General features: G+C 43.2%; 21 non-coding genes and 2 pseudogenes across 21 annotated transcripts; all 23 read left to right on the forward strand.

Annotated features, from left to right (window-relative positions):
* The first annotated feature begins 597 nt into the window (after nt 1-597).
* Nucleotides 598-715, forward strand: LOC142507909 (5S ribosomal RNA). The gene has a single exon (XR_012806147.1). It is a non-coding gene; the product is annotated as a 5S ribosomal RNA (ribosomal RNA).
* A 681-nt stretch (nt 716-1,396) lies between these two features.
* On the forward strand, nt 1,397-1,514 carry LOC142517351 (5S ribosomal RNA). The gene has a single exon (XR_012813100.1). It is a non-coding gene; the product is annotated as a 5S ribosomal RNA (ribosomal RNA).
* Nucleotides 1,515-2,153: 639 nt separating this feature from the next.
* LOC142515464 (5S ribosomal RNA) lies at nt 2,154-2,271 on the forward strand. Its single transcript, XR_012811309.1, has one exon. It is a non-coding gene; the product is annotated as a 5S ribosomal RNA (ribosomal RNA).
* A 684-nt stretch (nt 2,272-2,955) lies between these two features.
* On the forward strand, nt 2,956-3,078 carry LOC142506927 (5S ribosomal RNA). Its single transcript, XR_012805199.1, has one exon. It is a non-coding gene; the product is annotated as a 5S ribosomal RNA (ribosomal RNA).
* A 683-nt stretch (nt 3,079-3,761) lies between these two features.
* On the forward strand, nt 3,762-3,880 carry LOC142506405 (5S ribosomal RNA). The gene has a single exon (XR_012804699.1). It is a non-coding gene; the product is annotated as a 5S ribosomal RNA (ribosomal RNA).
* A 682-nt stretch (nt 3,881-4,562) lies between these two features.
* Nucleotides 4,563-4,681, forward strand: LOC142516570 (5S ribosomal RNA). Its single transcript, XR_012812357.1, has one exon. It is a non-coding gene; the product is annotated as a 5S ribosomal RNA (ribosomal RNA).
* Nucleotides 4,682-5,938: 1,257 nt separating this feature from the next.
* LOC142510023 (5S ribosomal RNA) lies at nt 5,939-6,057 on the forward strand. The gene has a single exon (XR_012808164.1). It is a non-coding gene; the product is annotated as a 5S ribosomal RNA (ribosomal RNA).
* Nucleotides 6,058-7,885: 1,828 nt separating this feature from the next.
* LOC142508528 (5S ribosomal RNA) lies at nt 7,886-8,003 on the forward strand. The gene has a single exon (XR_012806737.1). It is a non-coding gene; the product is annotated as a 5S ribosomal RNA (ribosomal RNA).
* Nucleotides 8,004-8,686: 683 nt separating this feature from the next.
* LOC142508624 (5S ribosomal RNA) lies at nt 8,687-8,805 on the forward strand. Its single transcript, XR_012806831.1, has one exon. It is a non-coding gene; the product is annotated as a 5S ribosomal RNA (ribosomal RNA).
* A 684-nt stretch (nt 8,806-9,489) lies between these two features.
* On the forward strand, nt 9,490-9,607 carry LOC142507844 (5S ribosomal RNA). Its single transcript, XR_012806086.1, has one exon. It is a non-coding gene; the product is annotated as a 5S ribosomal RNA (ribosomal RNA).
* A 648-nt stretch (nt 9,608-10,255) lies between these two features.
* On the forward strand, nt 10,256-10,380 carry LOC142511801 (5S ribosomal RNA; annotated as a pseudogene).
* Nucleotides 10,381-11,065: 685 nt separating this feature from the next.
* LOC142508521 (5S ribosomal RNA) lies at nt 11,066-11,184 on the forward strand. Its single transcript, XR_012806730.1, has one exon. It is a non-coding gene; the product is annotated as a 5S ribosomal RNA (ribosomal RNA).
* A 1,336-nt stretch (nt 11,185-12,520) lies between these two features.
* On the forward strand, nt 12,521-12,638 carry LOC142512731 (5S ribosomal RNA; annotated as a pseudogene).
* Nucleotides 12,639-13,322: 684 nt separating this feature from the next.
* On the forward strand, nt 13,323-13,441 carry LOC142506808 (5S ribosomal RNA). The gene has a single exon (XR_012805085.1). It is a non-coding gene; the product is annotated as a 5S ribosomal RNA (ribosomal RNA).
* Nucleotides 13,442-14,123: 682 nt separating this feature from the next.
* LOC142515324 (5S ribosomal RNA) lies at nt 14,124-14,242 on the forward strand. The gene has a single exon (XR_012811177.1). It is a non-coding gene; the product is annotated as a 5S ribosomal RNA (ribosomal RNA).
* Nucleotides 14,243-14,924: 682 nt separating this feature from the next.
* LOC142506691 (5S ribosomal RNA) lies at nt 14,925-15,043 on the forward strand. The gene has a single exon (XR_012804974.1). It is a non-coding gene; the product is annotated as a 5S ribosomal RNA (ribosomal RNA).
* A 347-nt stretch (nt 15,044-15,390) lies between these two features.
* On the forward strand, nt 15,391-15,509 carry LOC142507674 (5S ribosomal RNA). The gene has a single exon (XR_012805925.1). It is a non-coding gene; the product is annotated as a 5S ribosomal RNA (ribosomal RNA).
* Nucleotides 15,510-16,192: 683 nt separating this feature from the next.
* LOC142516853 (5S ribosomal RNA) lies at nt 16,193-16,311 on the forward strand. The gene has a single exon (XR_012812624.1). It is a non-coding gene; the product is annotated as a 5S ribosomal RNA (ribosomal RNA).
* Nucleotides 16,312-16,818: 507 nt separating this feature from the next.
* Nucleotides 16,819-16,936, forward strand: LOC142515880 (5S ribosomal RNA). Its single transcript, XR_012811700.1, has one exon. It is a non-coding gene; the product is annotated as a 5S ribosomal RNA (ribosomal RNA).
* Nucleotides 16,937-17,619: 683 nt separating this feature from the next.
* Nucleotides 17,620-17,738, forward strand: LOC142508674 (5S ribosomal RNA). The gene has a single exon (XR_012806878.1). It is a non-coding gene; the product is annotated as a 5S ribosomal RNA (ribosomal RNA).
* Nucleotides 17,739-18,995: 1,257 nt separating this feature from the next.
* On the forward strand, nt 18,996-19,114 carry LOC142506972 (5S ribosomal RNA). The gene has a single exon (XR_012805241.1). It is a non-coding gene; the product is annotated as a 5S ribosomal RNA (ribosomal RNA).
* Nucleotides 19,115-20,417: 1,303 nt separating this feature from the next.
* LOC142515346 (5S ribosomal RNA) lies at nt 20,418-20,536 on the forward strand. Its single transcript, XR_012811197.1, has one exon. It is a non-coding gene; the product is annotated as a 5S ribosomal RNA (ribosomal RNA).
* A 658-nt stretch (nt 20,537-21,194) lies between these two features.
* Nucleotides 21,195-21,312, forward strand: LOC142515724 (5S ribosomal RNA). Its single transcript, XR_012811554.1, has one exon. It is a non-coding gene; the product is annotated as a 5S ribosomal RNA (ribosomal RNA).
* Nucleotides 21,313-21,550: the final 238 nt, after the last annotated feature.

Consider the following 21,550-nt stretch of genomic DNA (forward strand, 5'->3'; position numbering starts at 1 on the left):
CATGTGAAATCAACATAGCTCGGGCACTGCCGGATTTGGACAAAATTGTAGCCTAATTTGATTGTAACAGGGCAAACGAACGAGACTAATTACTCCGCAATGAGCTGGCGAGATTTTAGCCGAATTCCTTCTCTAAGACCCTTAATTTGCGATTTTCCGCTTCTTTTAAGCTTCCGTTTCATCGAGAAATTCGCTTAGGAAGTCCGAAATTCGATTCCGGTTCCATTTTATTGTATCAAAGGAATAATAATAGCTTTACATTCGCTATTTTATTCTTCTTATTATTTTTCTATTTTCCGGGAACATTTAGCGATTTTTGTTGTTGTGAGCCGGTTCTGTGCGGAAGGGTATGACCCAGATTACTCCGGAGACTGTTAAATCATTAAAAACAATTATTTCTACGGTTTTAGCCATAATTTACGTAAACGGTCGCGACACAAGAACATCCCAGGGAGGTCACCCATCCTCGCTCTGCCATCGCGCCAGAATGCTTAACTTCATGGTTTTGATTGGGCGAGAGCAGTGCCGCGTGTTGTCCATCGTCGCCCGCTCCACACGTACTCGAGGGATATAAGAATAAACATCCCACTCAATGTCGGGTGCGATCATACCAGCACTAATGCACCGGATCCCATCAGAATTCCGAAGTAAAGCGTGCTTGGCGAGAGCAGTACTAGGATGGGTGACCCCCTAGGAACTCCTCGTGTTGCACCCGTTTTCGTGTTTTTCTTTTTTTATTACTTGTTGACAAACGATTTTCGGCTCAAATCCTCTGAATCTCGATCGGGACCAGATAAGACATGTGAAATCAACGTAACTCGGGCCACTGCCGAATTTGGAAAAAATTGTAGCCTAATTTGATTGTAAACGGGCAAACGAACGAGACTCCTTACTCCGCAATGAGCTGGCGAGATTTTAGCCGAATTCATTCTCTAAGACCCTCTAATTTGCAATTTTCCGCTTCTGTTAAGCTTCCGTTTCCTCGAGAAATCCGTTTAGGAAGTCCGATATTCGATTCCGGTTCCATTTTATCGTATCCCATGCATAATAATAGCTTTACATTCGCTATTTTCTTCTTCTTATTTTTTTCTAATTTCTGGGAACAATTATCGATTTTTGTTGTCGTGAGCCGGTTCTGTGCGAGGGGTATGACGCAGATTACTCCGGAGACGGTTAACTCATTAAAAAGAATTATTTCGACTGTTTTATCCATAATTTACTTAAATGGTCGTGACACGAGGACTTCCCAAGGAGGTCACCCATCCTAGCTCGGCCATCGCTCCAGAACGTTTAACTTCATGGTTCCATTTGGGCGAGAGCAGTTCCGCGTGTTGTCCATCGCCGCCCGCTCCACACGTACTCAAGGGATATAAGAATAAAAATCCAACTCAATGTAGGGTGCGATCATACCAGCACTAATGCACCGGATCCGATCAGAACTCCGAAGTAAAGCGTGCTTGGACGAGAGCAGTATTAGGATGGGTGACCCCTGGGAAGTCCTCGTGTTGCACCCCTTTTCGTGTTTTTCAATTTTTGATTACTTGTTGACAGACGATTTTCGGCTAAAATCATCTGAATCTCGATCGGGACCAGATACGACATGTGAAATCAACGTAGCTCGAGCACTGCCTGATTTGGACAAAATTGTAGCCTAATTTGATTGTAAACGGGCAAACGAACGAGACAAATTACTCCGCAATGAGCTGGCGAGATTTTAGCCGAATTCCTTCTCTAAAACCCTCTAATTTGCGATTTTCCGCTTCTGTTAAGCTTGCGGTTCAATTTTATCGTATCCCAGGCATAATAATAGCTTTACATTCGCTATTTTCTTCTTCTTATTTTTTTCCTATTTTCTGGGAACATTTAGCGATTTTTGTTGTCGTGAGCCGGTTCTGTGCGGAAGGGTATGACGTAGATTACTCCGGAGACGGTTAACTCATTTAAAACAATTATTTCGGTTGTTTTATCCATAATTTACGTAAAAGTCGCGACACGAGGACTTCCCAAGGAGGTCACCCATCCTAGCTCTGTCGTCGCGCCAGAATTCTTAACTTCATGGTTCTTATTGGGCGAGAGCAGTGCCGCGTGTTGTCCATCGTCGCCCGCTCCACACGTACTCGAGGGATATAAGAATAAGCATCCCACTCAATGTCGGGTGCAATCATACCAGCACTAACGCACCTGATCCCATCAGAACTCCGAAGTAAAGCGTGCTTGGGCGAGAGCAGTACTAGGATGGGTGACCCCTGGGAAGTCCTCGTGTTGCACCCCTTTTCGTGTTTTTCTATTTTTGATTACTTGTTGACAGATGATTTTCGGCTCAAATAATCTGAATCTCGATCGGGACCAGATAAGACATGTGAAATCAACGTAGCTCGGGCACTGCCGGATTTGGACAAAATAGTAGCCTAATTTGATTGTAAACGGGCAAACGAACGAGACTCATTACTCCGCAATGAGTTGGAAAGATTTTAGCCGAATTCCTTCTCTAAGACCCTTTAATTTGCGATTTTCCGCTTCTGTTAAACTTCCGTTTCCTCGAGAAAATCGCTTAGGAAGTTCGAAATTCGATTCCGGTTCCATTTTATCGTATCCTAGGAATAATAATAGCTTTACATTCGCTATTTTATTCTTCTTAATTATTTTTTCTATTTTCTTGGAACATATAGTGATTTTTGTTGTCGTGAGCCGGTTCTGTGCGAGGGGTATGACGCAGATTACTCCGGAGACGGTTAACTCATTAAAAACAATTATTTCGAATGTTTTATCCATAATTCACGTAAACGATCGCGACACGAGGACTTCCCAGGGAGGTCACCCATCCTAGCTCTGCCATCGCGCCAGAACGCTTAACTTCATGGTTCTGATTGGGCGAGAGCAGTGTAGCGTGTTGTCCATCGTCGCCCGCTCCACACGTACACGAGGAATATAAGAATAAACATCCCACTCAATTTCGGGTGCGATCATACCAGCACTAATGCACCGGATTCCATCAGAACTCCGAAGTTAAGCGTGCTTGGGCGAGAGCAGTACTAGAATGGGTGATGGACCCCCTGGGAAGTCCTCGTGTGGCACCCCTTTTCATGTTTTTCTATTTTTGATTACTTCTTGACAGACGATTTTCGGCTCAAATCATCTGAATCTCGATCGTGACCAGATAAGACGTGTGAATCAACGTAGCTCGGGCACTGCCGGATTTGGACAAAATTGTAGCCTAATTAGATTTAAACGGGCAAACGAACGAGACTCATTACTCCGCTATGAGCTGGCGAGATTTTAGCCGAATTTCTTCTCTAAGACCTTCTAATTTGCGATTTTCCGCTTCTATTAAGCTTCTGTTTCCTCGATATATACGCTTACGAAGTCCAAAATTCATTTCCGGTTTCATTTTATCGTATCCCAGGCAAAATAATAGAGTTACATTCGCTATTTTCCTATTATTATTATTTTTTTTTATTTTCAGGGAACATTTAATGATTTTTGTTGTCGTGAGCCGGTTCTGTGCGGAAGGGTATGACGCAGATTACTCCGGAGATGGTTAACTCATTAAAAACAATTATTTCTACTGTTTTAGCCATAATTTACGTAAACGATCGCGACACGAGGACTTCCCACGGAGGTCACCCATCCTAGCTCTACCGTCGCGCCAGAACGCTTAACTTCATGGTTCTGATTTGGCGAGAGCAGTGCCGCATGTTGTCCATCGCCGCCCGCTCCACCCGTACTCGAGGGATATACGAATAAACATCCCACTCAATGTCGGGTGCGATCATAACAGCACTAATGCACCGGATCCCATCAGAACTCCGAAGTAAAGCGTGCTTGGACGAGAGCAGTAATAGGATGGGTGACCCCCTGCGAAGTCCTCGTGTTGCACCCCTTTTCGTGTTTTTCTATTTTTGATTACTTGTTGACAGACGACTTTCGCCTCAAATCATCTGAATCTCGATCGGGACCAGACAAGACATGTGAAATCAACGTAGCTCGGGCACTGCCGGATTTGGACAAAATTGTAGCCTATTTTGATTGTAAACGGGCAAACGAACGAGTCTCATTACTCCGCAATGAGCTAGCGAGATTTTAGCCGAATTCCTTCTCTAAGATCCTCTAATTTGCGATTTTCTGCTTCGTTTAAGCTTCCGTTTCCTCGAGAAATCCGCTTAGGAAGTTCGAAATTCGATTCCGGTTCTATTTTATCGAATCCCAAGCATAATAATAACTTTACATTCGCTATTTTCTTCTTCTTTTTTTTTTCTATTTTCTGAGAACATTTAGCGATTTTTGTTGTCGTGAGCCGGTTCTGTGCGGAAGGGCATGACGTAGATTACTCCGGAGACGGTTAACTCATTAAAAACAATTATTTCGACTGTTTTATCCATAATTTACGTAAACGATCGCGACACGAGGACTTCTCAGGGAGGTCACCCATCCTAGCTCTGCCATCGCGCCAGAACGCTTAACTTCATAGTTTTGATTGGGCGAGAGCAGTGCCTCGTGTTGTCCATCGCCGCCCGCTCCACACGTACTCGAGGGATATAAGAATAAACATCCCACTCAATGTCATGTGCGATCATACCAGCACTAATGCGCCGGATCCCATCAGAACTCCGAAGTTAATCGTGCTTGGGCGAGAGCAGTACTAGGATGGTTGACCCCCTGGGAAGTCCACGTTTTGCACCCCTTTTCGTGTTTTTCTAATTTTGATTACTTGTTGACAGACGATTTTCGGCTCAAATCATCTGAATTTTGATCAGGACCAGATAAGACAAGTGAAATCAACGTAGCTCGAGCACTGCCGGATTTGGAAAAAATTGTAGGCTAATTTGATTGTAAACGGGCAAACGAACGAGACTCATTACATCGCAATGAGCTGGCAAGATTTTAGCCGAATTTCTTCTCTAAATCCCTCTAATTTACGATTTTCCGCTTCTGTTAAGCTTCTGTTTCCTCGAAAAATCCGTTTAGGAAGTCCGAAATTTGATTCCGGTTCCATTTTATCGTATCCCAAGCATAATAATAGCTTTACATTCGCTATTTTCTTCTTCTTATTTTTTTTTCTATTTTCTGGGAACATTTAGCGAGTTTTGTTTTCGTGAGCCGGTTTTGTGCGGAAGGGCATGACGTAGATTACTCCGGAGATGGTTAACTCATTAAAAACAATTATTTTGACTGTTTTATCCATAATTTACGTAAACGGTCGCGACACGAGGACTTCCCAGGGAGGTCACCCATCCTAACTCTGTCATCGCGCCAGAACGCTTAACTTCATGGTTTTCATTACTTGTTGACAGACGATTTTCGGCTCAAATCATCTGAATCTCGATCGGGACCAGATAAGACATGTGAAATCAACGTAGCTCGGGCACTGCCAGATTTGGACAAAATTGTAGCCTAATTTGATTGTAAACGGGCAAACAAACGAGACTCATTACTCCGCAATGAGCTGGCGAGATTTTAGCCGAATTCCTTCTCTAAGACCCTCTAATTTGCGATTTTCCGCTTTTGTTAAGCTTCCGTTTCCTCGAGAAATCCGCTTAGGAAGTTCGAAATTCGATTCCGGTTCCATTTTATCGTATCACAGGCATAATAATAGCTTTACATTCGCTATTTTCTTCTTCTTATTTTTTTTTCTATTTTCTGGGAAAATTTAGAGATTTTTGTATTCGTGAGCCGTTTCTGTGCGGAAGGGTATGACGTAGATTACTCCAGAGACGATTAACACATTAAAAACAATTATTTCGATTGTTTTATCCATAATTTACGTAAATGGTCACGACACGAGGACTTCCCAGGGAGGTCACCCATCCTAGCTCTGCCATCGCGCCAGAACGCTTAACTTCATGGTTCTGATTGGGCGAGAGCAGTGCCTCGTGTTGTCCATCGCCGCCCGCTCTACACGTTCTCGAGAGATATAAGAATAAACACCCTACTCATTGTCGGGTGTGATCATACCAGCACTAATGCACCGGATCCCATCAGAACTTTGATGTTAAGTGTGCTTGGTCGAGAGCAGTACTAGGATGGGTGACCCCCTTGAAAGTCCACGTTTTGCACCCCTTTTCGTGTTTTTCTATTTTTGATTACTTGTTGACAGACGATTTTCGGCTCAAATCATCTGAATCTCGATCAGGACCAGATAAGACAAGTGAAATCAACGTAGCTCGGGCACTGCCGGATTTGGAAAAAATTGTAGGCTAATTTGATTGTAAACGGGCAAACGAACGAGACTCATTACATCGCAATGAGCTGGCAAGATTTTAGCCGAATTTCTTCTCTAAATCCCTCTAATTTACGATTTTCCGCTTCTGTTAAGCTTCTGTTTCCTCGAAAAATCCGTTTAGGAAGTCCGAAATTTGATTCCGGTTCCATTTTATCGTATCCCAAGCATAATAATAGCTTTACATTCGCTATTTTCTTCTTCTTATTTTTTTTTTCTATTTTCTGGAAACATTTAGCGAGTTTTGTTTTCGTGAGCCGGTTTTGTGCGGAAGGGCATGACGTAGATTACTCCGGAGATGGTTAACTCATTAAAAACAATTATTTTGACTGTTTTATCCATAATTTACGTAAACGGTCGCGACACGAGGACTTCCCAGGGAGGTCACCCATCCTAACTCTGCCATCGCGCCAGAACGCTTAACTTCATGGTTTTCATTACTTGTTGACAGACGATTTTCGGCTCAAATCATCTGAATCTCGATCGGGACCAGATAAGACATGTGAAATCAACGTAGCTCGGGCACTGCCAGATTTGGACAAAATTGTAGCCTAATTTGATTGTAAACGGGCAAACAAACGAGACTCATTACTCCGAAATGAGCTGGCGAGATTTTAGCCGAATTCCTTCTCTAAGACCCTCTAATTTGCGATTTTCCGCTTTTGTTAAGCTTCCGTTTCCTCGAGAAATCCGCTTAGGAAGTTCGAAATTCGATTTCGGTTCCATTTTAATCATATCCCAGGCATAATAATAGCTTTACATTCGCTATTTTCTTCTTCTTAATTTTTTTTCTATTTTCTTGGAACATTTCGCGATTTTTGTTGTTGTGAGCCGGTTCTGTGTGGAAGGGTATGAAGTAGATTACGCCGGAGATGGTTAACTCATTAAAAACAATTATTTCGACTGTTTTATCCATAATTTACGAAAACGGTCGCGACACGAGGACTTCCCAGGGAGGTCACCCATCCTAGCTCTGCCATCGCGCCAGAACGCTTAACTTCATGGTTTTGATTACTCGTTGACAGACGATGTTCAGCTCAAATCATCTGAATCTCGATCGGGACCAGTTAAGTCATGTGAAATCAACGTAGCTCGGGCACTGCCGGATTTGGACAAAATTGTAGCCTAATTTGATTGTAAACGGGCAAACGAACGAGACTCTTTACTCCGCAATGAGCGGGTGAGATTTTAGCCGAATTCCTTCTCTAAGACCCTTTAATATGCGATATTTCGCTTCTGTTAAGCTTCCGTTTCCTCGATAAATCCGTTTAGGAAGTCCGAAATTCGATTTCGGTTCAATTTTTTCGTATCCCAGGCATAATAATAGCTTTACATTAGCTATTTTCTTCTTATTTTTTTTCTATTTTATGGGAACATTTAGCGATTTTTGTTGTCGTGAGCTGGTTCTGTGTGGAAGGATATGACGCAGATTACTCCGGAGACGGTTAACTCATTAAAAAGAATTATTTCGACTTTTTTCGCTATAATTTCCGTAAACGGTCGCGACACGAGGACTTCCCATGGATGTCACCCATCCTAGCTCTTCCATCGCGCCAGAACGCTTAACTTCCTAGTTCTGATTGAGCGAGATCAGTGCCGCGTGTTGTCCATCGCCGCCCGCACCACACGTACTCGAGGGATATAAGAATAAACATCCCACTCAATGTCGGGTGCGATCATACCAGCACTTATGCACCGGATCCCATCAGAACTTCGAAGTTAAGCGTGCTTGGGCGATAGCAGTACTAGGATGGGTGACCCCTGGGTAGTCCACGTTTTGCACCCTTTTTCGTGTTTTTCTATTTTTGATTACTTGTTGACAGACGATTTTCGGCTCAAATCATCTGAATCTCGATCGGGACCAGATAAGACATGTGAAATCAACATATCTCGGGAACTGCCGGATTTAGACAAAATTGTAGGCTAATTTGATTGTAAACGGGCAAACGAAGGAGACTCATTACCCCGCAATGAGCTGGCAAGATTTTAGCCGAATTCCTTCTCTAAGACCCTCTAATTTGCGATTTTTCGCTTCTGTTAAGCTTTCGTTTCCTCGAGAAATCCGCTTAGGAAGTCCGAAATTCGATTCCGGTTTAATTTTATCGTATCCCAGGCATAATAATAGCTTTACATTCGCTATTTTCTTCTTCTTAATTTTTTCCTATTTACTGGGAACATTTAGCGATTTTTGTTGTAGTGAGCCGGTTATGTGCGGAAGGGTATGACGTAGATTACTCAGGAGACGGTTTACTCACTAAAAGCAATTATTTCGACTGTTTTAGCTATAATTTACATAAACGGTCGCGACACGAGGACTTCCCAAGTAGGTCACCCATCTTAGCTCTGCCATCAAGCCAGAACGCTTAACTTCATGGTTCTGATTGGGCGAGAGCAATGCCGCGTGTTGTCCATCGGCGCCCGCGCCACACGTACTCAAGGGATATAAGAATAAACATCCCACTCAATGTCGGGTGCGATCATACCAGCACTAATGCACCGGATCCAATCAGAACTCCGAAGTTAAGCGTGCTTGGGCGAGAGCAGTACTGGGATGGTTGACCCTCTTGGAAGTCCTCATGTTGCAACTCTTTTCGTGTTTTTCTATCTTTGATTACTTGTTGACAGACGATTTTCGGCTCAAATCATCTGAATCTCGATCGGAACCAGATAAGACATGTGAAATCAACGTAGCTCGAGCACTGCCGGATTTGGACAAAATTGTAGCCTAATTTGATTGTAAACGGGCAAACGAACGAAACTCATTACTCCGCAATGAGCTTGCGAGATTTTAGCCGAATTAATTTTCTAAGACCCTCTAATTTGAGATTTTCCGCTTCTGTTAAGCTTCTGTTTCCTCGAGAAATCCGCTTAGGAAGTCCGAAATTCGATTCTGGATCCATTTTATCGTATCCCAGGCATAATAATAGCCTTACATTCGCTATTTACTTCTTCTTATTTTTTTTTCTATTTTCTGGGAACATTTAGCGATTTTTTTTGTCGTGAGCCGGTTCTGTGCGGAAGGGTATGATGCCGATTACTCCGGAAACGGTTAACTCGTTAAAAACAATTATTTCGACTGTTTTATCCATAATTTACGAAAACGGTCGCGACACGAGGACTTCCTAGGGATGTCACCCGTCCTAGCTTTGCCATCGCGCCAGAACGCTTAACTTCATGGTTCTGATTAGGCGAGAACAGTGCCGCGTGTTGTCCATCGCCGCCCGCGCCACACGTACTCGAGGGATATAACAATAAACATCCCACACAATGTCGGGTGCGATCATAACAGCACTAATGCACCTGATCCCATCAGAACTTAGAAGTTAAGCGTGCTTGGGGAGAGTAGTACTAGGATGGGTGACCCCCTAGGAAGTTCTCGTGTTGCACCCCTTTTCATGTTTTTCTATTTTTGATTATTTGTTGAGAGACGATTCTCGGCTCAAATCATCTGAATCTCGATCGGGCCAGATAAGTGATGTAAAATCAACGTAGCTCGGGCACTTTGTAAACGGGCAAACGAACGAGACTCATTACTCCGCAATGAGCTGGCGAGATTTTAGCCGAATTCCTTCTCCAAGACCCTTTAATTTGCGATTTTCCGCTTCCGTTAAGCTTCCGTTTCCTCGAGAAATCCGTTTAGGAAGTCCGAAATTCGATTTCGGTTCCATTTTATCGTATCCCAGGTATAATAATAGCTTTACATTTGCCATTTTCTTCTTCTTATTTTTTTCTATTTTCTGGGAACATTTAGCGATTTTTGTTGTCGTGAGCCGGTTCTGTGTAGAAGGGTATAACAAAAATTACTCCGGAGACGGTTAACTCATTAAAAGAAATTATTTCGACTGTTTTATCCATACTTTACGTAAACGGTCGCGACACTAGGACTTCCCAGGGAGGTCACCCATCCTAACTCTGCCATCGCGCCAGAACGGTTAACTTCATATTTCTGATTGGGCGAGAGCAGTGCCGCGTGTTGTCCATCGCCGCCTGCGCCACACGTACTCGAGGGATATAAGAATAAACATCCCACTCAATGTCGGGTGCGATCATACCAGCACTAAAGCAACGGATCCCATCTGAACTCCAAAGTTAAGCGTTCTTGGGCGAGACCAGTACTAGGATGAGTGACCCCGACCCCATGGGAAGTCCCCGTGTTGCACGCCTTTTCGTGTTTTTCTATTTTTGATTACCTCTTGACAGACGATTTTCGGCTCAAATCATCCGAATCTCGATCGTGACCAGATAAGACATGTGAAATCAACGTAGCTCGGGCACTGCCGGATTTGGACAAAATTGTTGCCTAATTTGATTGTAAACGGGCAAAAGAACGATTCTCATTACTTCGCAATGAGCTGGCGAGATTTTAGCCGAATTCCTTCTCTAAGACCCTCTAATTTGCGATTTTCCGCTTCGGTTAAGCTTCCGTTTTTCCTCGAGAAATCCGTTTAGGAAGTCAGAAATTCGATTCCGGTTCCATTTTATCGTATCCCAAGCATAATAATAGCTTTACATTCGCTCTTTTCTTCATCTTATTTTTTTTATATTTTCTTGGAACATTAGCGATTTTTGTTGTCGTGAGCCGGTTCTGTGCGGAAAGGTATGACGCAGATTACTCCAGAGACGGTTAACTCATTAAAAACAATTATTTCGACTGTTTTAGCTGTAATTTACGTACACGGTCACGACACGAGGATTTTCCCAGGGAGGTCACCCATCCTAGCTCTGCCATCACGCCAGAACGCTTAACTTCATGGTTCTGATTGGACGAGAGCAGTTCCGCGTGTTGTCCATCGCCGCCCGCGCAACACGTACTCGAGGGATATAAAAATAAACATCCCACTAAATGTCGGGTGTGATCATACCAGCAATAATGCACCGAATCCCATGAGAACTCCGAAGTTAAGCGTGCTTGGGCGAGAGCAGTACTAGAATGGGTGACGCCCTGAGAAGTCCTCGTGTTGCACCCCTTTTCGTGTTTTTCTATTTTTGATTACTTGTTGACAGACGATTTTCGGCTCAAATCATCTGAATCTCGATCGGGACAAGATAAGTCTTGTGAAATCAACCTAGCTCGGGCATTGCCGGATTTGGACAAAATTGTAGCATAATTTGATTGTAAACGGGCAAACGAAAGAGACTCATTACTCCGCAATGAGCTGGCGAGATTTTAGCCAAATTCTTTTTCTAAGACCCTCTAATTTGCGATTTTCCGCTTCTGTTAAACTTCTGTTTCCTCGAGAAATCCATTTAGGAAGTCCAAAATTAGATTCTGGTTCCATTTTATCGTATCACAGGCATAAAAATAGCTTTACATTCGCTATTTTCTTTTTCTTATTTTTTTTATTTTCTGGGAACATTAGAGATTTTTATTGTCGTGAGCCGGTTCTGTGCGGAAGGGTATGACGCAGATTACTCCGGAGTCGGTTAACTCATTAAAAATAATTATTTCGACTGTTTTAATCAAAATTTATGTAAACGGTCGCGACACGAGGACTGCCAGGGAGGTCACCCATCCTAGCTCTGCCATCGCGCCAGAACGCTTAACTCTGAAGTTAAGCGTGCTTGGGCGAGAGCAGTACTAGTATGGGTGACCCCCTGGGAAGTCTTCGTGTTGCACCCCTTTTCGTGTTTTTCTATTTTTGATTACTTGTTGACAGACGATTTTCGGCTCAAATCATCTGAATCTCGATCGGGACAAGATAAGTCATGTGAAATCAACCTAGCTCGGGCATTGCCGTATTTGGACAAAATTGTAGCTAAATTTGATTGTAAACGGGCAAACGAACGAGACTCATTACTCCGCAATGAGCTGGCGAGATTTTAGCCGAATTCTATTTCTAAGACCCTCGAATTTGCGGTTTTCCGCTTCTGTTAAGCTTCTGTTTCCTCGAGAAATCCATTTAGAAAGTTCAAAATTCGATTCCGGTTCCATTTTATCGTATCCCAGGCATAATAATAGCTTTACATTCGCTCTTTTCTTCATCTTATTTTTTTTCTATTTTCTGGGAACATTTAGCGATTTTTGTTGTCGTGAGCCGGTTCTGTGCGGAAGGGTATGACGCAGATTACTCCGGAAACGGTTAACTCATTAAAAACAATTATTTAGATTGTTTTAGCTATAATTTACGTAAACGGTCGCGACACGAGGAATTCCCAGGGAGGTCACCCATCCTAGCTCTACCATCGCGCAAGAACGCTTAACTTCATGGTTCTAATTGGGCGAGAGCAGTGCCGCGTGTTGTCCATCGCCGCCCGCGCCACATGTACTCGATGGATTTAAGAATAAACATCCCACTCAATGTCGGGTGCGATCATAAAAGAACTAATGCACTAGATCCCATCAGGACTCTGAAGTTAAGCGTGCTTGGGCGAGAGCAGTACTAGTATGGCTGACCCCTGGGAAGTCTTTGTGTTGCACAGCTTTTGGTGTTTTTCTATTTTTAATTACTTGGTTACAGACGATTTTCGGCTCAAATCATCTGAATCTCGATCGGGACAAGATAAGTCATGTGAAATCAACCTAGCTCGGGCTTTGCCGGATTTGGACAAAATTGTAGCTAAATTTGATGGTAAACGGGCAAACGAACGAGACTCATTACTCCGCAATGAGCTGGAGAGATTTTAGCCGAATTACTTCTCTAAGACCCTCAAATTTGCGATTTTACGCTTCTGTTAAGGTTCCGTTTCCTCGAGAAATCCGCTTAGGAAGTCCGAAATTCGATTCCGGTTTCATTTTATCGTATCCCAGGCATAATAATAGCTTTACATTCGCTATTTTCTTATTCTTATTTTTTTTTCTATTTTCTGGGAACATTTAGCGATTTTTGTTGTCGTGAGCCGGTTCTGTGCGGAAGGGTATGACGCAGATTACTCCGAAGACGGTTAACTCTTTAAAAACAATTATTTCGACTGTTTTATCCATAATTTACTTAAACGATCGCAACACGAGGACTTCCCAGGGAGGTCACCCATCCTTGCTCTGCCATCGCGCCAGAACGCTTAACTTCATGGTTCTGATTGGGCGAGAGCAGTGCCGCGTGTTGTCCATCGCTGCCCGCGCCACACGTACTCGAGAGATATAAGAATAAACATCCCACTCAATGTCAGGTGCGATCATACCAGCTCTAATGGAACGGATCCCATCAGAACTCCGAAGTTAAGCGTGCTTGGGCGAGAGCAGTACTAGGATGGATGACCCCCTGGGAAGTCCTCGTGTTGCACCCCTTTTCGTGTTTTTCTATTTTTGATTACTTGTTGACAGACAATTTTCTGCTAAATCATCTGAATCTATATCGGGACCAGATAAGACATGCGAAATCAATGTAGCAAGGGCATTGCCGGATTTGGACAAAATTGTAGCCTAATTTGATTGTAAACGGACAAATGAACGAGACTCATTACTCCGCAATGAGCTGGCGAGATTTAGCCAAATTCCTTCTCTAAAACCCTCTAATTTGAGATTTTCCGCTTCTGTTAAGCTTCCGTTTACTCGAGAAATCCGTTTAGGAAGTCCGAAATTCGATTTTGGTTCCATTTTATCGTATCCCCGGCATAATAATAGCTTTACATTCGCTATTTTTTTCTTCTTATTTTTTTTTCAATTTTTTGGGAACATTTACCGATTTTTGTTGTCGTGAGTCGGTTCTGTGCGGAAGGGTATGACGCAGATTACTCCGGAGACGATTAACTCATTAAAAACAATTATTTCGACTTTTTTAGCTATAATTTACGTAAACGGTCGAGACACGAGGATTTCCCAGGGAGGTCACCCATCCTAGCTCTGCCATCGCGCCAGAACGCTTAACTTCTTGGTTTTGATTGGGCAAGAGAAATGCCGCGTGTTGTCCATCGCCGCCCGCGCCACACGTACTCGAGGGATATAAGAATAAACATACCACTCAATCTCTGGTGCGATCATACCAGAACTAATGCACCGGATCCCATCAGGACTCCGAAGTTAAGAGTGCTTGGGCGAGAGCAATACTAGGATGGGTGACCCCCTGGGAAGTCCTCGTGTTGCACCCCTTTTCGTGTTTTTCTATTTTTGATTACTTGTTGACAAACGATTTTCGGCTCAAATAATCTGAATCTCGATCGGGACCAGATAAGACATGTGAAATCAACGTAGCTCGGGCACTGCCTGATTTGGACAAAATTGTAGCCTAATTTTATTGTAAACGGGCAAACGAACGAGACTCATTACTCCGCAATGAGCTGGCGAGATTTTAGCCGAATTACTTCTCTAAGACCCTCTAATTTGCGATTTTCCGCTTCTGTTAAGCTTCTGTTTCCTCGAGAAATCCGCTTAGGAAGTCCGAAATTCGATTCCGGTTCCATTTTATCGTATCCCAGGCATAATAATAGCTTTACATTCGCTATTTTCTTCTTCTTATTTTTTTTCTATTTTCGGGGAACATTTAGCAATTTTTGTTGTCGTGAGCCGGTTCTGTGCGGAAAGGTATGACGCAGATTACTCCGGAGACGGTAAACTCATTAAAAACAATTATTTCGACTGTTTTAACTATAATTATGTAAACGGTCGCGACACAAGGACTTCCAAGGGAGGTCACCCATCCTAGCTCTGTCATCGCGCCAGAACGCTTAAATTCATGGTTCTGATTGGGCGAGAGCAGTGCCGCGTGTTGTCCATCGCCGCCAGCTCCACACGTACTCGAGGGATATAAGAATAAACGTCCCACTCAATGTCGGGTTCGATCATACCAGCAGTAATGCACCGGATCCCATCAGAACTCCAAAGTTAAGCGTGCTTGGACGAGAGCTGTACTAGGATGGGTGACCCCCTGGGAAGTCCTCGTGTTGCACCCCTTTTCGTGTTTTTCTGTTTTGATTACTTGTTGACAGACGATTTTCGGCTCAAATCGTCTGAATCTCGATCGTGACCAGATAAGACATGTGAAATCAACGTAGCTCGGGCACTGCCGGAGACGGTTAACTCATTAAAAACAATTATTTCGACTATTTTAGCTATAATTTACGTAAACGGTCGCGACACGAGGACTTCCCAGGGAGGTTCACCCATCCTAGCTCTGCCATCGTGCCAGAACACTTAACTACATGGTTCTGATTGGGCGAGAGCAGTGCCGCGTGTTGTCCATCGACGTCCGCTCCACACGTACTCAAGGGATATAAGAATAAACATCCTACTCAATTTCGGGTGCGATCATACTTGCACTAATGCACCGAATCCCATCAGAACTCCGAAGTTAAACGTGCTTGGGAAAGAGCAGTACGAGGATGGGTGACCCCCTGGGAAGTCCTCTTGTTGCACCCCTTTTCATTTTTTCTATTTTTGATTGCATGTTGACAGACAATTTTCTACTAAAATTATCTGAATCTCGATCGGGACCAGATAAGACATGTGAAATCAACGTAGCTCAGGCACTGCTGGATTTGGACAAAATTGTAGCCTAATTTGATTGTAAACGGTCAAACGAACGAGACTCATTACTCCGCTATGAGCTGGCGAGAATTTAGCTGAATTCCTTCTCTAAGACACTCTAATTTGCGATTTTCCGCATCTGTTAAGCTTCCGTTTCCTCGAGAAATCCGCTTAGGAAGTTCGAAATTCGATTCCGGTTCCATTTTATCGCATCACAGGCATAATAATATCTTTACATTCGCTATTTTCTTCTTTTTATTTTTTTTTCTTTTTTCTGGGAACATTTAGCGATTTTTGTTCTCATGAGCCGGTTCTGTGCGGAAGGGTATGACGCAGATTACTTCGGAGATGGTTAACTCATTAAAAACAATTATTTCGACTGTTTTAGCCATAATTTACGTAAACGGTCGTGACACGCGGACTTCCCAGGGAGGTCACCCATCCTAGCTCTGCCATCACGCTAGAATGCTTAACTTCATGGTTCTGATTGGGCGAGAGCAGTGCCGCGTGTTGTCGATCGCCGCCCGCGCCACACGTACTCGAGGGATATAAGAATAAACGTCCCACTCAATGTCGGGTTCGATCATATCAGTACTAATGCACCGGATCCCATTAGAACTCCGAAGTTAAACGTGCTTGGGCGAGAGCTGTACTAGGATGGGTGACCCCCTGGGAAGTCCTCGTGTTGCACCCCTTTTCGTGTTTTTCTATTTTTGATTACCTGTTGACAGACGATTTTCGGCTCAAATCATCTGAATCTCGATCGAGAGCTTTTAATTTGCGATTTTCAGCTTCTGTTAAGCTTTTGTTTCTCTAGAAATCCGTTTAGAAGTCCGAAATTCGATTCCGGTTCCATTTTATCGTATCTTAGGCATAATAATAGCTTTACATTCGCTATTTTCTTCTTCTTATTTTTTTCAGTTTTCTGGGAACATTTAACGATTTTTGTTGTCGTGAAATGGTTCTGTGCGGAAGGGTATGGCGCAGATTACTCCGGAGACGGCTAACTCATTAAAAAAATTATTTCGACTGTTTTAACCATAATTTACGTAAACGGTCGCGACACGAGGACTTCCCAGGGAGGTCACCCATCCTAGCTCTGCCATCGCGCCAGAAAGCTTAACTTCATGGTTCTATTGTCAATCGCCGCCCGCTTCACACGTACTCGTGGGATATAAGAATAAACATCCCACTCAATGTTGGGTGCGTTCATACCAGCACTAATGCACCGGATCCCATCAGAACTTCGAAGTTAAGCGTGCTTGGGCGAGAGCAGTACTAGGATGGGTGATCCCTGGGAAGTCCTCGTGTTGCACCCCTCTTCGTGTTTTTCTATTTTTGATTACTTATTGACAGACGATTTTCGGCTCAAATCATCTGAATCTCGATCGGGACCAGATAAGCCATGTGAAATCAACGTAGCTCGGACACTGCCAGATTTGGACAAAATTGTAGCCTAATTTGATTGTAAACGGGCAAACGAACGAGACTCATTGCTTTGCAATGAGCTGGCGAGATTTTAGCCGAATTCCTTCTTTAAGAGACTCTAATTTGCGATTTTCCGCTTCTTTTGAGCTTCCGTTTCCTCGAGAAATCCGCTTAGGAAGTCCGAAATTCGATTCCGGTTCCATTTTATCGTATCCTAGGCATAATAATAGCTTTATATTCGCTATTTTCTTCATCTTATTTTTTTTCTATTTTCTGGGAACATTTAGCGATTTTAGTTGTCGTGAGCCGGTTCTGTGCGGAAGGGTATGACGCAGATTACTCCGGAGACGGTTAACTCATTAAAAACAAATATTTCGACTGTTTTAGCTATAATTTACGTAAACAGTCGCGACACGAGGACTTCCCAGGAAAGTCACCCATCCTAGCTCTGCCATCGCGCCAAAACGCTTAACTTCTTGGTTCTGATTTTGCGAGAGCAGTGCCGCGTGTTGTCCATCGCCGCCAGCTCCACACGTACTCGAGGGATATAAGAATAAACGTCCCACTCAATGTCGGGTTCGATCATACCAGCACTAATGCACTGGATCCCATCAGAACTCCGAAGTTAAGCGTGTTTGGTCGAGAGCAGTACTAGGATGGGTGACCCCTTGGGATGTCCTCGTGTTGCACCCATTTACGTGTTTTTCTATTTTCGATTACTTGTTGACAGATGATTTTCGGCTCAAATCATCTGAATCTCGATCGGGACCTGATAAGACATGTGAAATAAACGTAGCTCGGGCCTTGCCGGATTTGGACAAAATTGTAGGCTAATTTTATGGTAAACGTGCTAACAAACGAGACTCGTTACTCAGCAATGAGCTGACGAGATTTTAGCCGAATTCCTTCTCTAAGACCCTCTAATTTGCGATTTTCCGCTTCTGTTAAGCTTCCGTTTCCTCAATAAATATGTTTAGGAAGTTTGAAATTCGATTCCAGTTCTATTTTATCGTATCCCAGGCAAAATAATAGCTTTACATTCGCTATTTTCTTCTTCTTATTTTTTTTCTATTTTCTGGGAACATTTATAGATTTTTGTTGTCGTGAGCCGGTTCGGTGCGGAAAGGTATCACGCAGATAACTCTAGAGACGGTTAACTCATAAAAAAAAATTATTTCGACTGTTTTAGCTATAATTTACGTAAAAGGTCACGACACGAGGACTTCCCAGGATGGGCGACCCCCTGGGAAGTCCTTGTGTTGCACCTCTTTTCGTGTTTTTCTATTTTTGATTACTTGTTCATAGACGATTTTCGGATCAAATCATCTGAATCTCGATCGGGACCAGATAAGACATGTGAAATCAACGTAGCTCGGGCACTGCCGGATTTGGACAAAATTGTTGGCTAATTTGATTGTAAACGGGCAAACAAACGAGACTCATTACTCTGCAATGAGCTGACGAGATTTTATCCGAATTCCTTCTCTAAGACCCTCTAATATGTGATTTTCTGCTTCTTTTAAGCTTCCGTTTCCTCGAGAAATCTGTTTAGGAATTCCGAAATTCGATTCTGGTTCCATTTTATCGTATCCGAGGCATAATAATAGCTTTACGTTCGATATTTTCTTCTTCTTATATTTTTTTCTATTTTCTGGGAACATTTAGCAATTTTTGTTGTCGTGAGCTGGTTCTGTCGGAATGGTATGACGCAGATTACAACGGAGACGGTTAACTCATTAAAAACAATTATTTCGACTATTTTACTATAATTTACGTAAACGGTCGCGACACGAGGACTGCCCAGGGAGGTCACCCATCCTAGCTCATCCATTGCGCCAGAACGCTTAACTTCATGATTCTTATTGGGCGAGAGCAGTGACGTGTGTTGACCATCGCCGATCGCGCCACACGTACTCGAGGGATATAAGAATAAACATCCGACTCAATGACGGGTGCGATCATTCCAGCACTAATGCACCGGATCCCATTAGAACTCCGAAGTTAAGCGTGCTTGGGTGAGACCAGCACTAGGATGGGTGACCCCTTGTGAAGTCCTCGTGTTGCACCCATTTTCGTGTTTTTCTATTTTTAATTACTTGTTAACATACGATTTTCTGCTCAAATCATATGAATCTCGATCGGGACAAAATAAGATATGTGAAATCAACATATCTAGGGCACTGCCGGATTTGGACAAAATTGTAGCGTAATTTGATTGTAAACGGTCTTAGCCGAATTCCTTCTCTAAGACCTTCTAATTTGCGATTTTCCGCTTATGTTAAGCTTCCGTTTTCTCAAGAAATCCGCTTAGGAAGTCCGAAATTCGATTACGGTTCCATTTTATCGTTTCCTTGGTATAATAATAGCTTTACATTCGCTATTTTCTTCTTTTTATTTTTTTTCTATTTTCTAGAAACATTTAGTGATTTTTGTTGTCGTGAGCCGGTTCTGTGCGGAAGGGTATGACGCAGATTACTCCGAAGACAGTTAACTCATTAAAAACAATTATTTCGACTGTTTTAGCCATAATTTACGTAAACGGTCGCGACACAAGGGCTTCCCAGGGAGGTCACCCATCCTAGCTCTGCCATCGCACCAGAACGCTTAACTTCATGGTTATGATTGGGCGAGAGCAGTGCCGCGTGTTGTCCATCGCCGCTCGCGCCACAAGTCCTTGTGTTGCACCCCTTTTCGTGTTTTTCTATTTCTGATTACTTGTTGACAGACGATTTTCGGCTCAAATCATCTGAATCACGATCGGGACCAGATATGACATGTGAAATCAACGTAGCTCAAGCACTGTCAGATTTGGACAAAATTGTAGCCTAATTTGATTGTAAACGGTCAAACGAACGAGACTCATTACTCCGCTATGAGCTGGCGAGAATTTAGCTGAATTCCTTCTCTAAGACACTCTAATTTGCGATTTTCCGCATCTGTTAAGCTTCCGTTTCCTCGAGAAATCCGCTTAGGAAGTTCGAAATTCGATTCCGGTTCCATTTTATCGCATCACAGGCATAATAATATCTTTACATTCGCTATTTTCTTCTTTTTATTTTTTTTTCTATTTTCTGGGAACATTTAGCGATTTTTGTTCTCATGACCCGGTTCTGTTCGGAAGGGTATGACGCAGATTACTTCGGAGATGGTTAACTCATTAAAAACAATTATTTCGACTGTTTTAGCCATAATTTACGTAAACGGTCGCGACACGCAGACTTCCCAGGGAGGTCACCCATCCTAGCTCTGCCATCACGCCAGAATGCTTAACTTCATGGTTCTTATTGGGCGAGAGCAGTGCCGCGTGTTCTCCATCGTCGCCCGCGCCACACGTACTCGAGGGATATAAGAATAAACGTCCTACTCAATGTCGGGTTCGATCATACCAGCACTAATGCACCGGATCCCATTAGAACTCCGAAGTTAAGCGTGCTTGGGCGAGAGCTGTACTAGGATGGGTGACCCCTTGTGAAGTCCTCGTGTTGCACCCCTTTTCGTGTTTTTCTATTTTTGATTACCTGTTGACAGACGATTTTCGGCTCAAATCATCTGAATCTAGATTGAGAGCAGATAAGACAAGTGAAATCAACTTAGCTCGGGCACTACCGGATTTGGACAAAATTGTAGTCTAATTTAATTGTAAACGGGCAAATGAATGAGACTCGTTACTCCGCAATGAGCTAGGCGAGATTTTAGCCGAATTCCTTCTCTAACACCCTTTAATTTTCGGTTTTCAGCTTCTGTTAAGCTTTTGTTTCCTCTAGAAATCCGTTTAGAAAGTCCGAAATTCGATTCCGGTTCCATTTTATCGTATCCCAGGCATAATAATAGCTTTACATTCGCTATTTTCTTCTTCTTATTTTTTTCAGTTTTCTGGGAACATTTAACGATTTTTGTTTTCGTGAGCTGGTTCTGTGCGGAAGGGTATAACGCAGATTACTCCGGAGACGGTTAACTCATTAAAAAAATTATTTCGACTATTTTATCCATAATTTACGTAAACGGTCGCGACACGAGGACTTCCCAGGGAGGTCACCCATCCTAGCTCTGCCATCGCGCCAGAACGCTTAACTTCATGGTTCTGTTGTCAATCGCCGCCCGCTTCACATGTACTCGAGGGATATAAGAATAAACATCCCACTCAATGTCGGGTGCGATCATACCAACATTAATGCACCGGATCCCATCAGAACTCCGAAGTTAAGCGTGCTTGGGCGAGAGCAGTACTAGGATGGGTGACCCCTGGGAAGTCCTCGTGTTGCACCTCTTTTCGTGTTTTTCTATTTTTGATTACTTATTGACAGACGATTTTCGGCTCAAATCATCAGAATCTCGATCGGGACCAGATTAGCCATGAGAAATCAACATAGCTCGTGCACAGCCAGATTTGGACAAAATTGTAGCCTAATTTGATTGTAAACGGGCAAACAACGAGACTCATTGCTCTACAATGAGCTGGCGAGATTTTAGCCGAATTCCTTCTCTAAGACACTCTAATTTGCGAT

Source organism: Primulina tabacum, chromosome 10 (assembly GCF_025594145.1).
Source record: "Primulina tabacum isolate GXHZ01 chromosome 10, ASM2559414v2, whole genome shotgun sequence".
Taxonomy (NCBI): Eukaryota; Viridiplantae; Streptophyta; class Magnoliopsida; order Lamiales; family Gesneriaceae; genus Primulina; species Primulina tabacum.